Source organism: Triturus cristatus, chromosome 11 (genome assembly GCF_964204655.1).
Source record: "Triturus cristatus chromosome 11, aTriCri1.1, whole genome shotgun sequence".
NCBI classification, from domain to species: Eukaryota; Metazoa; Chordata; class Amphibia; order Caudata; family Salamandridae; genus Triturus; species Triturus cristatus.
In genome coordinates, this window is record NC_140594.1 from 1,158,238,883 (window position 1) to 1,158,252,983 (window position 14,101).

Consider the following 14,101-nt stretch of genomic DNA (forward strand, 5'->3'; position numbering starts at 1 on the left):
GTCACAGGTGCGTCAGTGACTTATGAATCCATACACGGACTGGGGTTTGACCTCATGGTCACAGGTGTATCAGTGGACTTATGAATCAATACATGGGCCAGGGTTTAACCTCATGGTCACAGGTGTGTCAGTGGAGTTATGAATACATACACGGACCGGGATTTGACCTCATGGCCACAGGTGGGTCATTGGTTTATGAATCCATACAAGGACCGGGGTTTGACCTCATGGTCACAGGTGCGTCAGTGACTTATGAATCCATACACGGACTGGGGTTTGACCTCATGGTCACAGGTGTGTCAATGGACTTATCAATCCATGCACGGACCAGGGTTTGACCTCATGGTCACAGGTGTGTCAGTGACTTATGAATCCATACACGGACTGGGAATTGACCTCATGGTCACAGCTGCATCAGTGGACTTATGAATCAATACATGGGCCAGGGTTTGACCTCATAGTCCCAGCTGCGTGTGTGGAATTATGAATCCATACACGACCGGGGTTTGACCTCATGGTCACAGGTGCGTCAGTGTCTTATGAATCCATACACGGACCAGGGTTTGACCTCATGGTCACAGGTGCGTCAGTGACGTATGAATCTGGTACGAATTCAATGCCTTTAGTCAGCATCCCTACGTGTGGAATTTCCAGTTAAGGATCAAAGAGTAGAGATAAATTGGATAACATAAATATTGCTCAATAAAATTCTAAACAATCTGCATCACCATAATACAAATATATAAACTGACCTAATTTTTATATCAGGTGATATGGCTGCCTCATTCCAACCCCATCTGGTCTAGGTGTTTGTTTTGACTAGGGAGGACTTACAGAAAGAGGTGCCTGCTTCCCTAAACCCACCCCTGAACTTCACCATAGAAAAATAGGTTAATCATTTTCAGGGTGTATTTTAATCAACTAAGAACGAGATTAGTAACCATCTCGAGTTGGTTTATAAAGGTTCTACCTTTATGGCTCTAAAAATATTGTCATTCAGGGACTCGATCGTCTTATCTCGTCCCCTCCCAATTCAGAAGTCTCAGTCTATTGTAACTGGGATAAGAACGGGGAATTAAGTATCTGCGCCTTTATGTCCATTTATGAACATTGTTAGTGGGAAGCGGGTAATTGGTTTCCTCCCGAAGATATCCATGTCGGCGCTGAACCAACAATACGTGCATATCCCTTTAAAAATAGAAACCACTGCCTTGTAGCACATGATAGGCTAATTTGGATCACAATCAGCCAATGGTAGAAAGGCTTATGTAATATAACGGAAGTATCAGTTATCGGCGGCGTTTGTACGCTGGCACGACCGCCTGAAATCGGATGAGTAGAGAACGTAGAACATTTGGTAAGTGACAATCGGGTTTTTCGGTAATCAGCGGAGATAGAGGGGGTGTATCCTCCTGTGCCTCTGAACGTGGGGTGGTCGTAAAGTATTAATCTAGATAAATATGCTTGTTTATAGATGACGTTACCGCACGTCCTCCAGAAAAAAACGAGCGATATACGCACATGCCGTGACTCGCAAGAGCAAACAACGTTGTTGTTCCGGTGAGTGCAAATCGGCTTTCTGGTATTAAGTAAAACTATATTAGGAGTTGCGTCTCCCGTTTATTCATACAAGTATGCCCCGAGATATAAACACATTCCTCTTTTCTCTAGACGGCGTCAGTGTACTCCTCCTTCCCTCTTAAATACCCAACAATTGATGCATACGCCATAGTTTGGATGGGACAGTTTTGACTCTGCACGTTGTTACTGTGCTTAAGTAAGTACTATAGAATAAGCGTAGATCAATGGGAACAGCCATGGATATCCCTATTATTAAGCATCAACGCTAAGACACTGTGTTTTTTTGCAGATTGAAAAGCAATATTAACCTAGCAGCAAGCCTCTTTTGATGCACGTCGCCACGACCCTTTCCTACTCTACATAAGAACTGAATTCCAAAAGTAAGTTAGTTAATACTACATTAGCAGAGTAGGCAGAATTGGGCCATAAAATCATCTCCATCACTTTATTTTATTCTGTTATAGAGCTTTTGGTACAAGAACGGCTCACAACGCATTAGCGTCGAGAAAGTATTGTGATACTAAGTCAACAGACCTGCCCCCAATAGAGGAAAATGAGTGGTGGCATACATATAAAACAATAAGGTAATGAAATAAAACATGCAAACAGTAATGTATGTATAGCGAGTAAATAGAATCCCAATGAACTTCATTTACATTCTCGGTATAAAAATTGCCTTTTATAGTATACAATCAGGTCAGGTGAGCATCATAGATATATATATTTTTTGCCTAAGAGAAGTACCTAGGGAACCCTATTAACAGAAGAAATCATAGATGAATGGATTCTACCTTATCATACAGAAGTGAAAAGACTCTATAAATACTGAATATACTCGAATGTTTTGAACTTTCTCCACTCAGGGCCTTTAATGGTCATATTTTAAGTACTGCAGATCGATTAGGTGAATTGGAAATGAATAAGACTGAATTTTGTAGATAATATGTATAGGAAATGGTATAAAATTGAAAATGGATTCATGTTTGTAAATTTTGTAAATAAGGAAATAGGTATTTTAGAATTAGTATTATGCACTGTAGGTTGTTATGGTATGCACAGACAATTATAGTATGTTTTTCTTATTGTAGGAGGTATCAGAATTATGGCTACCTGAAGAAGGCTGATCGCCGAAACGCGCGTAGAATCAAACATTAGCCATAACTTACCACTATCTTCTATTTATTTGTCTTTCATTATTTTTGTCTTCTATTGGTGCTTTATTGTATAATGGAATTACAAATGTTTACATGGATACGATATGACATGATGATTTTGATATAAAATATATACAAAGAAAAGTTTTTGCACATATGTACATATATAAAAATTAAGAATGAAAAAGTAAGAAATAAAATGAATTACCGAACCAATATGTGCATTAGTTGTCATGTTTAACCAATGGAAAATTATAAATGAAATGTTTTGATTGTTTGTGCACTACCTTTGTTGAATTGTTTCCTATATAGTTTTGTTCAAAAAATCAGTGACTTATGAATCCATACACGGACTGGGGATTGACCTCATGGTCACAGGTGCATCAGTGGACTTATGAATCAATACATGGGCCAGGGTTTGACCTCATGGTACCAGGTGCGTGTGTGGAATTATGAATCCATACACGACCGGGGTTTGAACTCATGGTCAAGAGTGCGTCAGTGGACTTATAAATCCATATGATGACCGGGGTTTGACCACTTGGTCACAGGTGCTTCGGTGGACATATTAATCCATATTAGGACCAGGGTTTGACCTCATGGCCTCAGGTGCGTCAGTGACTTATGAGTCCATTTACGGACTGGGGATTGACCTCATGGTCACAGGTGCATCAGTGGACTTATGAATCCAAACACGGACCGGGGTTTGACCTCATGGCCACAGGTGCGTCAGTGGATTTATGAATCCATACAAGGATCGGGGTTTGACCTCATGGTCACAGGTGCGTCAGTGACTTATGAATCCATACACGGACTGGGGTTTGATCTCATGGTCACAGGTGTGTCGATGGACTTATGAATCCATACACGGACCGGGGTTTGATGTCATGGTCACAGGTGCGTCAGTGACTTATGAATCCATACACGGACTGGGGTTTGACCTCATGGTCACAGGTGTATCAGTGGACTTATGAATCAATACATGGGCCAGGGTTTAACCTCATGGTCACAGGTGTGTCAGTGGAGTTATGAATACATACACAGACCGGGGTTTGAACTCATGGTCACAGGTGGGTGAGTGGACTTAAGAATCCATACAAGAACTGGGGTTTGACCTCATGGCCACCGGTGAGTCAGTGGACTTATGACACCATAAAAGGACCTTGGTTTGACCTCATGTTCCCAGGTGCATCAGTGGACTTATAAAACCATATGATGACCGGGGTTTGACCACATGGTCACAGGTGCGTCAGTGGACATATTAATCCATATGAGGACCGGGGTTTGACCTGATGGCCACAGGAGCGTCAGTGGACTTATGAATCCATACACGGACCGGGATTTGACCTCATGGCCACAGGTGGGTCAGTGGATTTATGAATCCATACAAGGACCGGGGTTTGACCTCATGGTCACAGGTGCGTCAGTGACTTATGAATCCATACACGGACTGGGGATTGACCTCATGGTCACAGGTGCATCAGTGGACTTATGAATCAATACATGGGCCAGGGTTTGACTTCATGGTCCCAGGTGCGTGTGTGGAATTATGAATCCATACACGACCGGGGTTTGACCTCATGGTCACAGGTGCGTCAGTGTCTTATGAATCCATACACGGACTTGGGTTTGACCTCATGGTCACAGGTGTGTCGATGGACTTATGAATCCATACACGGACCAGGGTTTGACCTCATGGTCACAAGTGCGTCAGTGACTTATGAATCCATACACGGACTGGGGATTGACCTCATGGTCACAGGTGCATCAGTGGACTCATGAATCAATACATGGGCCAGGGTTTGACCTCATGGTCCCAGGTGCGTGTGTGGAATTATGAATCCATACACGACCGGGGTTCGACCTCATGGTCAAGAGTGAGTCAGTGGACTTATAAATCCATATGATGACCGGGGTTTGACCACTTGCTCACAGGTGCTTCGGTGGACATATTAATCCATATTAGGACCAGGGTTTGACCTCATGGCCTCAGGTGCGTCAGTGACTTATGACTCCATTCACGGACTGGGGATTGACCTCATGGTCACAGGTGCATCAGTGGACTTATGAATCCATACACGGACCGGGGTTTGACCTCATGGCCACAGGTGCGTCAGTGGATTTATGAATCCATACAAGGACCGGGGTTTGACCTCATGGTCACAGGTGCGTCAGTGACTTATGAATCCATACACAGACTGGGGTTTGATCTCATGGTCACAGGTGTGTCGATGGACTTATGAATCCATACACGGACCGTGGTTTGACCTCATGGTCACAGGTGCGTCAGTGACTTATGAATCCATACACGGACTGGGGTTTGACCTCATGGTCACAGGTGCATCAGTGGACTTATGAATCAATACATGGGCCAGGGTTTAACCTCATGGTCACAGGTGTGTCAGTAGAATTATGAATCCATACACGGACCGGGGTTTGACCTCATGGTCACAGGTGGGTGAGTGGACTTAAGAATCCATACAAGAACTGGGGTTTGACCTCGCGGCCACCGGTGAGTCAGTGGACTTATGAATCCATAAAAGGACCTGGGTTTGACCTCATGGTCACAGGTGCGTCAGTGGATTTATGAATCCATATAAGGAGCGGGGTTTGACTTCATGGTCACAGGTGCGTCAGTGACTTATGAATCCATACAAGGACTGGGGTTTGACCTCATGGTCACAGGTGCATCAGTGGACTTATGAATCAATACATGGGCCAGGGTTTAACCTCATGGTCACAGGTGTGTCAGTAGAATTATGAATCCATACACGGACCTGGGTTTGACCTCATGGCCACAGGAGCGTCAGTGGACTTATGAATCCATACACGGACCGGGATTTGACCTCATGGCCACAGGTGGGTCAGTGGATTTATGAATCCATACAAGGACCGGGGTTTGACCTCATGGTCACAGGTGCGTCATTGACTTATGAATCCATACTCGGACTGGGGTTTGACCTCATGGTCACAGGTGTGTCGATGGACTTATGAATACATACAAGAGCCGGGGTTTGACCTCATGGTTACAGGTGCGTCGGAGAACTCATAAATCCATCCAAGAGCCAGGGTTTGACCTCATGGTCACAGGTGGGTCAGTGGACTTACAAATCTATACACAGGCCGGGGATTGACCTCATGGTCACAGGTACGTCAGTGGACTCATGAATCATTTACAAAAGCCGGGGTTTGTCCTCATGGTCACAGGTGCCTAAGTGGACTTATGAAGTCATACACGGACCGGGGTTTGACCTCATGAACACAGGTGCGTCAATGGTCTTATGAATCCATACACGGACCGGGGTTTGACCTCATGGACACAGGTGCGTCAGTGGACTTATGAATCCACACACGGACTGGGGTTTGACCTCATGGTCACTTGTACGTCAGTGGACTTATGAATACATACAAGAGCTGGGGTTTGACCTCATGTTCACAGGTGCGTACGAGGACTCATGAATCCATACAAGAGCCGGGGTTTGACCTCATTTTCCCAGGTACGTCAGTGGAATCATGAATATGTACGTCAGTGGACTTATGAATACATACAAGAGCCGGGGTTTGACCTCATGGCCACAGGTGCGTCAGTGACTTATGAATCCATACACGGACTGGGGATTGACCTCATGGTCACAGGTGCATCAGTGGACTTATGAATCCATACACGGACCAGGGTTTGACCTCATGGCCACAGGTGCGTCAGTGGATTTATGAATCCATACAAGGACCGGGGTTTGACCCCATGGTCACAGGTGCGTCAGTGACTTATGAATCCATACACGGACTGGGGTTTGATCTCATGGTCACAGGTGTGTCAATGGACTTATGAATCCATACACAGACCAGGGTTGGACCTCATGGTCACAGGTGCATCAGTGACTTATGAATCCATACACGGACTGGGGATTGACCTCATGGTCACAGGTGCATCAGTGGACTTATGAATCCATACACGGACCGGGATTTGACCTCATGGCCACAGGTGCGTCAGTGAATTTATGAATCCATACAAGGACTGGGGTTTGACCTCATGGTCACAGGTGCGTCAGTGACTTATGAATCCATACACGGACTGGGGTTTGATCTCATGGTCACAGGTGTGTCGATGGACTTATGAATCCATACACGGAACGGGGTTTGAGCTGATGGCCAGAGGTGCGTCAGTGACTTATGAATCCATACACGGACTGGGGTTTGACCTCATGGTCACAAGTGCATCAATGGACTTATGAATCAATACATGGGCCAGGGTTTGACCTCATGGTCACAGGTGTGTCAGTGGAATTATGAATCCATACACGGACCGGGGTTTGACCTCATGGTCACAGGTGGGTGAGTGGACTTAAGAATCCATACAAGAACTGGGGTTTGACCTCATGGCCACCGGTGAGTCAGTGGACTTATGAATCCATAAAAGGACCTGGGTTTGACCTCATGGTCACAGGTGCGTCAGTGGATTTATGAATCCATATAAGGACCGGGGTTTGACTTCATGGTCACAGGTGCGTCAGTGACTTATGAATCCGTACACGGACTGGGGTTTGACCTCATGGTCACAGGTGCATCAGTGGACTTATGAATCAATACATGGGCCAGGGTTTAACCTCATGGTCACAGGTGTGTCAGTAGAATTATGAATCAATACACGGACCTGGGTTTGACCTCATGGCCACAGGAGCGTCAGTGGACTTATGAATCCATACGCGGACCGGGATTTGACCTCATGGCCACAGGTGGGTCAGTGGATTTATGAATCCATACAAGGACCGGGGTTTGACCTCATGGTCACAGGTGCGTCATTGACTTATGAATCCATACACGGACTGGGGTTTGACCTCATGGTCACAGGTGTGTCGATGGACTTATGAATACATACAAGAGCCGGGGTTTGACCTCATGGTTACAGGTGCGTCGGAGAACTCATAAATCCATCCAAGAGCCAGGGTTTGACCTCATGGTCACAGGTGGGTCAGTGGACTTACAAATCTATACACAGGCCGGGGATTGACCTCATGGTCACAGGTACGTCAGTGGACTCATGAATCATTTACAAAAGCCGGGGTTTGTCCTCATGGTCACAGGTGCCTCAGTGGACTTATGAAGTCATACACGGACCGGGGTTTGACCTCATGAACACAGGTGCGTCAATGGTCTTATGAATCCATACACGGACCGGGGTTTGACCTCATGGACACAGGTGCGTCAGTGGACTTATGAATCCACACACGGACTGGGGTTTGACCTCATGGTCACTTGTACGTCAGTGGACTTATGAATACATACAAGAGCCGGGGTTTGACCTCATGTTCACAGGTGCATACGAGGACTCATGAATCCATACAAGAGCCGGGGTTTGACCTCATTTTCCCAGGTACGTCAGTGGAATCATGAATATGTACGTCAGTGGACTTATGAATACATACAAAAGCCGGGGTTTGACCTCATGGCCACAGGTGCATCAGTGACTTATGAATCCATACACGGACTGGGGATTGACCTCATGGTCACAGGTGCATCAGTGGACTTATGAATCCATACACGGACCAGGGTTTGACCTCATGGCCACAGGTGCGTCAGTGGATTTATGAATCCATACAAGGACCGGGGTTTGACCCCATGGTCACAGGTGCGTCAGTGACTTATGAATCCATACACGGACTGGGGTTTGATCTCATGGTCACAGGTGTGTCAATGGACTTATGAATCCATACACGGACCAGGGTTGGACCTCATGGCCACAGGTGCGTCAGTGACTTATGAATCCATACACGGACTGGGGATTGACCTCATGGTCACAGGTGCATCAGTGGACTTATGAATCCATACACGGACCGGGATTTGACCTCATGGCCACAGGTGCGTCAGTGGATTTATGAATCCATACAAGGAATGGGGTTTGACCTCATGGTCACAGGTGCGTCAGTGACTTATGAATCCATACACGGACTGGGGTTTGATCTCATGGTCACAGGTGTGTCGATGGACTTATGAATCCATACACGGACCGGGGTTTGAGCTGATGGTCAGAGGTGCGTCAGTGACTTATGAATCCATACACGGACTGGGGTTTGACCTCATGGTCACAGGTGCATCAATGGACTTATGAATCAATACATGGGCCAGGGTTTGACCTCATGGTCACAGGTGTGTCAGTGGAATTATGAATCCATACACGGACCGGGGTTTCACCTCATGGTCACAGGTGGGTGAGTGGACTTAAGAATCCATACAAGAACTGGGGTTTGACCTCATGGCCACCGGTGAGTCAGTGGACTTATGAATCCATAAAAGGACCTGGGTTTGACCTCATGGTCACAGGTGCGTCAGTGGATTTATGAATCCATATAAGGACCGGGGTTTGACTTCATGGTCACAGGTGCGTCAGTGGACTTATGAATCCACACACGGGCCGGGGTTTGACCTTATGGTTACAGGTGCGTCGGAGAACTCATGAATCCATCCAAGAGCCGGGGATTGACCTCATGGTCACATCTGGGTCAGTGGACTTACGAATCTATACACAGGTCGGGGATTGACCTCATGGTCACAGGTACGTCAGTGGACACATGAATCATTTACAAAAGCCGGGGTTTGTCCTCATGGTCACAGGTGCCTCAGTGGACTTATGAAGTCATACACGGACCGGGGTTTGACCTCATGGACACAGGTGATTCAATGGTCTTAAGAATCCATACACGGACCGGGGTTTGACCTCATGGACACAGGTGCGTCAGTGGACTTATGAATCCACACACGGACTGGGGTTTGACCTCATGGTCACTTGTACGTCAGTGGACTTATGAATACATACAAGAGCCGGGGTTTGACCTCATGTTCACAGGTGCATAGGAGGACTCATGAATCCATACAAGAGCCGGGGTTTGACCTCATTTTCCCAGGTAAGTCAGTGGAATCATGAATATGTACGTCAGTGGACTTATGAATACATACAAGAGCCGGGGTTTGACCTCATGGCCACAGGTGCGTCAGTGACTTATGAATCCATACACGGACTGGGGATTGACCTCATGGTCACAGGTGCATCAGTGGACTTATGAATCCATACACGGACCGGGGTTTGACCCCATGGCCACAGGTGCTTCAGTGGATTTATGAATCCATACACGGACTGTAGTTTGATCTCATGGTCACAGGTGTGTCGATGGACTTATGGTTCAATACACGGACCAGGGTTTGACCTCATGGTCACAGGTGCGTCAGTGACTTATGAATCCATACACGGACTGGGGATTGACCTCATGGTCACAGGTGCATCAGTGGACTTATGAATCCATACACGGACCGGGGTTTGACCTCATGGCCACAGGTGCGTCAGTGGATTTATGAATCCATTCAAGGACCGGAGTTTGACCTCATGGTCACAGGTGCGTCAGTGACTTATGAATCCATACACGAACTGAGGTTTGATCTCATGGTCACAGGTGTGTCGATAGACTTATGAATCCATACACGGACCGGGGTTTGACCTCATGGTCACAGGTGCGTCAGTGATTTATGAATCCATACACGGACTGGGGTTTGACCTCATGGTCACAGGTGCATCAGTGGACCTATGAATCAATACATGGGCCAGGGTTTGACCTCATGGTCACAGGTGTGTCAGTGGAATTATGAATCCATACACGGACCAGGGTTTGACCTCATGGTCAGAGGTGGGTGAGTGGACTTAAGAATCCATACAAGAAGTGGGGTTTGACCTCATGGCCACCGGTGAGTCAGTGGACTTATGAATCCATAAAAGGACCTGGGTTTGACCTCATGGTCACAGGTGCGTCAGTGGATTTATGAATCCATATAAGGACCGGGGTTTGACCTCATGGTCACAGGTGCGTCGGAGGACTCATGAATCCATCCAAGAGCCGGGGTTTGATCTCATGGTCACAGGTGGGTCAGTGGAACCATGAATATGTATGTCAGTGGACTTATGAATACATACAAGAGCCAGGGTTTGACCTCATGGCCACAGGTGCGTCAGTGACTTATGAATCCATACACGGACTGGGGATTGACCTCATGGTCACAGGTGCATCAGTGGACTTATGAATCCATACACGGACCGGGGTTTGACCCCATGGCCACAGGTGCGTCCGTGGATTTATGACTCCATACACGGACTGGAGTTTGATCTCATGGTCACAGGTGTGTCGATGGACTTATGGTTCCATACACAGACCAGGGTTTGACCTCATGGTCACAGGTGCGTCAGTGACTTATGAATCCATACACGGACCGGTGTTTGACCTCATGGACACAGGTGCGTCAGTGGACTTATGAATCCACACACGGACTGGGGTTGGACCTCATGGTCACTTGTACGTCAGTGGACTTATGAATACATACAAGAGCCGGGGTTTGACCTCATGTTCACAGGTGCGTAGGAGGACTCATGAATCCATACAAGAGCCGGGGTTTGACCTCATTTTCCCAGGTACGTCAGTGGAATCATGAATATGTACGTCAGTGGACTTATGAATACATACAAGAGCCGGGGTTTGACCTCATGGCCACAGGTGCGTCAGTGACTTATGAATCCATACACGGACTGGGGATTGACCTCATGGTCAAAGGTGCATCAGTGGACTTATGAATCCATACACGGACCGGGGTTTGACCTCATGGCCACAGGTGCGTCAGTGGACTTATGAATCCATACACGGACCGGGGTTTGACCCCATGGTCACAGGTGCGTCAGTGACTTATGAATCCATACACGGACTGGGGTTTGATCTCATGGTCACAGGTGTGTCAATGGACTTATGAATCCATACACGGACCAGGGTTGGACCTCATGGGCACAGGTGCGTCAGTGACTTATGAATCCATACACGGACTCGGGATTGACCTCATGGTCACAGGTGCATCAGTGGACTTATGAATCCATACACGGACCGGGATTTTACCTCATTTCCACAGGTGCGTCAGTGGATTTATGAATCCATACAAGGACCGGGGTTTGACCTCATGGTCACAGGTGCGTCAGTGACTTATGAATCCATACACAGACTGGGGTTTGATCTCATGGTCACAGGTGTGTCGATGGACTTATGAATCCATACACGGACCGGGGTTTGAGCTCATGGTCAGAGGTGCGTCAGTGACTTATGAATCCATACACGGACTGGGGTTTGACCTCATGGTCACAGGTGCATCAGTGGACTTATGAATCAATACATGGGCCAGGGTTTGACCTCATGGTCACAGGTGTGTCAGTGGAATTATGAATCCATACACGGACCGGGGTTTGACCTCATGGTCACAGGTGGGTGAGTGGACTTAAGAATCCATACAAGAACTGGGGTTTGACCTCATGGCCACCGGTGAGTCAGTGGACTCATGAATCCATAAAAGGACCTGGGTTTGACCTCATGGTCACAGGTGCGTCAGTGGATTTATGAATCCATATAAGGACCGGGGTTTGACTTCATGGTCACAGGTGCGTCAGTGGACTTATGAATCCACACACGGGCCGGGGTTTGACCTCATGGTCACAGGTGCGTCGGAGAACTCATGAATCCATCCAAGAGCCGGGGTTTGATCTCATGGTCACAGGTGGGTCTGTGGAACCATGAATATGTATGTCAGTGGACTGATGAATACATACAAGAGCCAGGGTTTGACCTCATGGCCACAGGTGCGTCAGTGACTTATGAATCCATACACGGACTGGGGATTGACCTCATGGTCACAGGTGCATCAGTGGACTTATGAATCCATACACGGACCGGGGTTTGACCCCATGGCCACAGGTGCGTCAGTGGATTTATGAATCCATACACGGACTGGAGTTTGATCTCATGGTCACAGGTGTGTCGATGGACTTATGGTTCCATACATGGACCAGGGTTTGACCTCATGGTCACAGGTGCGTCAGTGACTTATGAATCCATACACGGACTGGGGATTGACCTCATGGTCACAGGTGCATCAGTGGACTTATGAATCCATACACGGACCGGGGTTTGACCCCATGGCCACAGGTGCGTCCGTGGATTTATGAATCCATACACGGACTGGAGTTTGATCTCATGGTCACAGGTGTGTCGATGGACTTATGGTTCCATACACAGACCAGGGTTTGACCTCATGGTCACAGGTGCGTCAGTGCCTTATGAATCCATACACGGACCGGGGTTTGACCTCATGGACACAGGTGCGTCAGTGGACTTATGAATCCACACACGGACTGGGGTTGGACCTCATGGTCACTTGTACGTCAGTGGACTTATGAATACATACAAGAGCCGGGGTTTGACCTCATGTTCACAGGTGCGTAGGAGGACTCATGAATCCATACAAGAGCCGGGGTTTGACCTCATTTTCCCAGGTACGTCAGTGGAATCATGAATATGTACGTCAGTGGACTTATGAATACATACAAGAGCCGGGGTTTGACCTCATGGCCACAGGTGCGTCAGTGACTTATGAATCCATACACGGACTGGGGATTGACCTCATGGTCACAGGTGCATCTGTGGACTTATGAATCCATACACGGACCGGGGTTTGACCTCATGGCCACAGGTGCGTCAGTGGACTTATGAATCCATACACGGACCGGGGTTTGACCCCATGGTCACAGGTGCGTCAGTGACTTATGAATCCATACACGGACTGGGGTTTGATCTCATGGTCACAGGTGTGTCAATGGACTTATGAATCCATACACGGACCAGGGTTGGACCTCATGGTCACAGGTGCGTCAGTGACTTATGAATCCATACACGGACTGGGGATTGACCTCATGGTCACAGGTGCATCAGTGGACTTATGAATCCATACACAGACCGGGATTTGACCTCATGGCCACAGGTGCGTCAGTGGATTTATGAATCCATACAAGGACCGGGGTTTGACCTCATGGTCACAGGTGCGTCAGTGACTTATGAATCCATACACGGACTGGGGTTTGATCTCATGGTCACAGGTGTGTCGATGGACTTATGAATCCATACACGGACCGGGGTTTGAGCTCATGGTTAGAGGTGCGTCAGTGACTTATGAATCCATACACGGACTGGGGTTTGACCTCATGGTCACAGGTGCATCAGTGGACTTATGAATCAATACATGGGCCAGGGTTTGACCTCATGGTCACAGGTGTGTCAGTGGAATTATGAATCCATACACGGACCCGGGATTGACCTCATGGTCACAGGTGGGTGAGTGGACTTAAGAATCCATACAAGAACTGGGGTTTGACCTCATGGCCACCGGTGAGTCAGTGGACTTATGAATCCATAAAAGGACCTGGGTTTGACCTCATGGTCACAGGTGCGTCAGTGGATTGATGAATCCATATAAGGACCGGGGTTTGACTTCATGGTCACAGGTGCGTCAGTGGACTT

General features: G+C 47.5%; 1 long non-coding RNA gene across 1 annotated transcript; it reads left to right on the plus strand.

Annotated features, from left to right (window-relative positions):
* The first annotated feature begins 1,308 nt into the window (after positions 1 to 1,308).
* LOC146788632 (uncharacterized) lies at positions 1,309 to 2,797 on the plus strand. Its single transcript, XR_014970581.1, has 6 exons — positions 1,309 to 1,357; positions 1,475 to 1,560; positions 1,672 to 1,777; positions 1,871 to 1,961; positions 2,046 to 2,165; positions 2,670 to 2,797. It is a non-coding gene; the product is annotated as an uncharacterized LOC146788632 (long non-coding RNA).
* Positions 2,798 to 14,101: the final 11,304 nt, after the last annotated feature.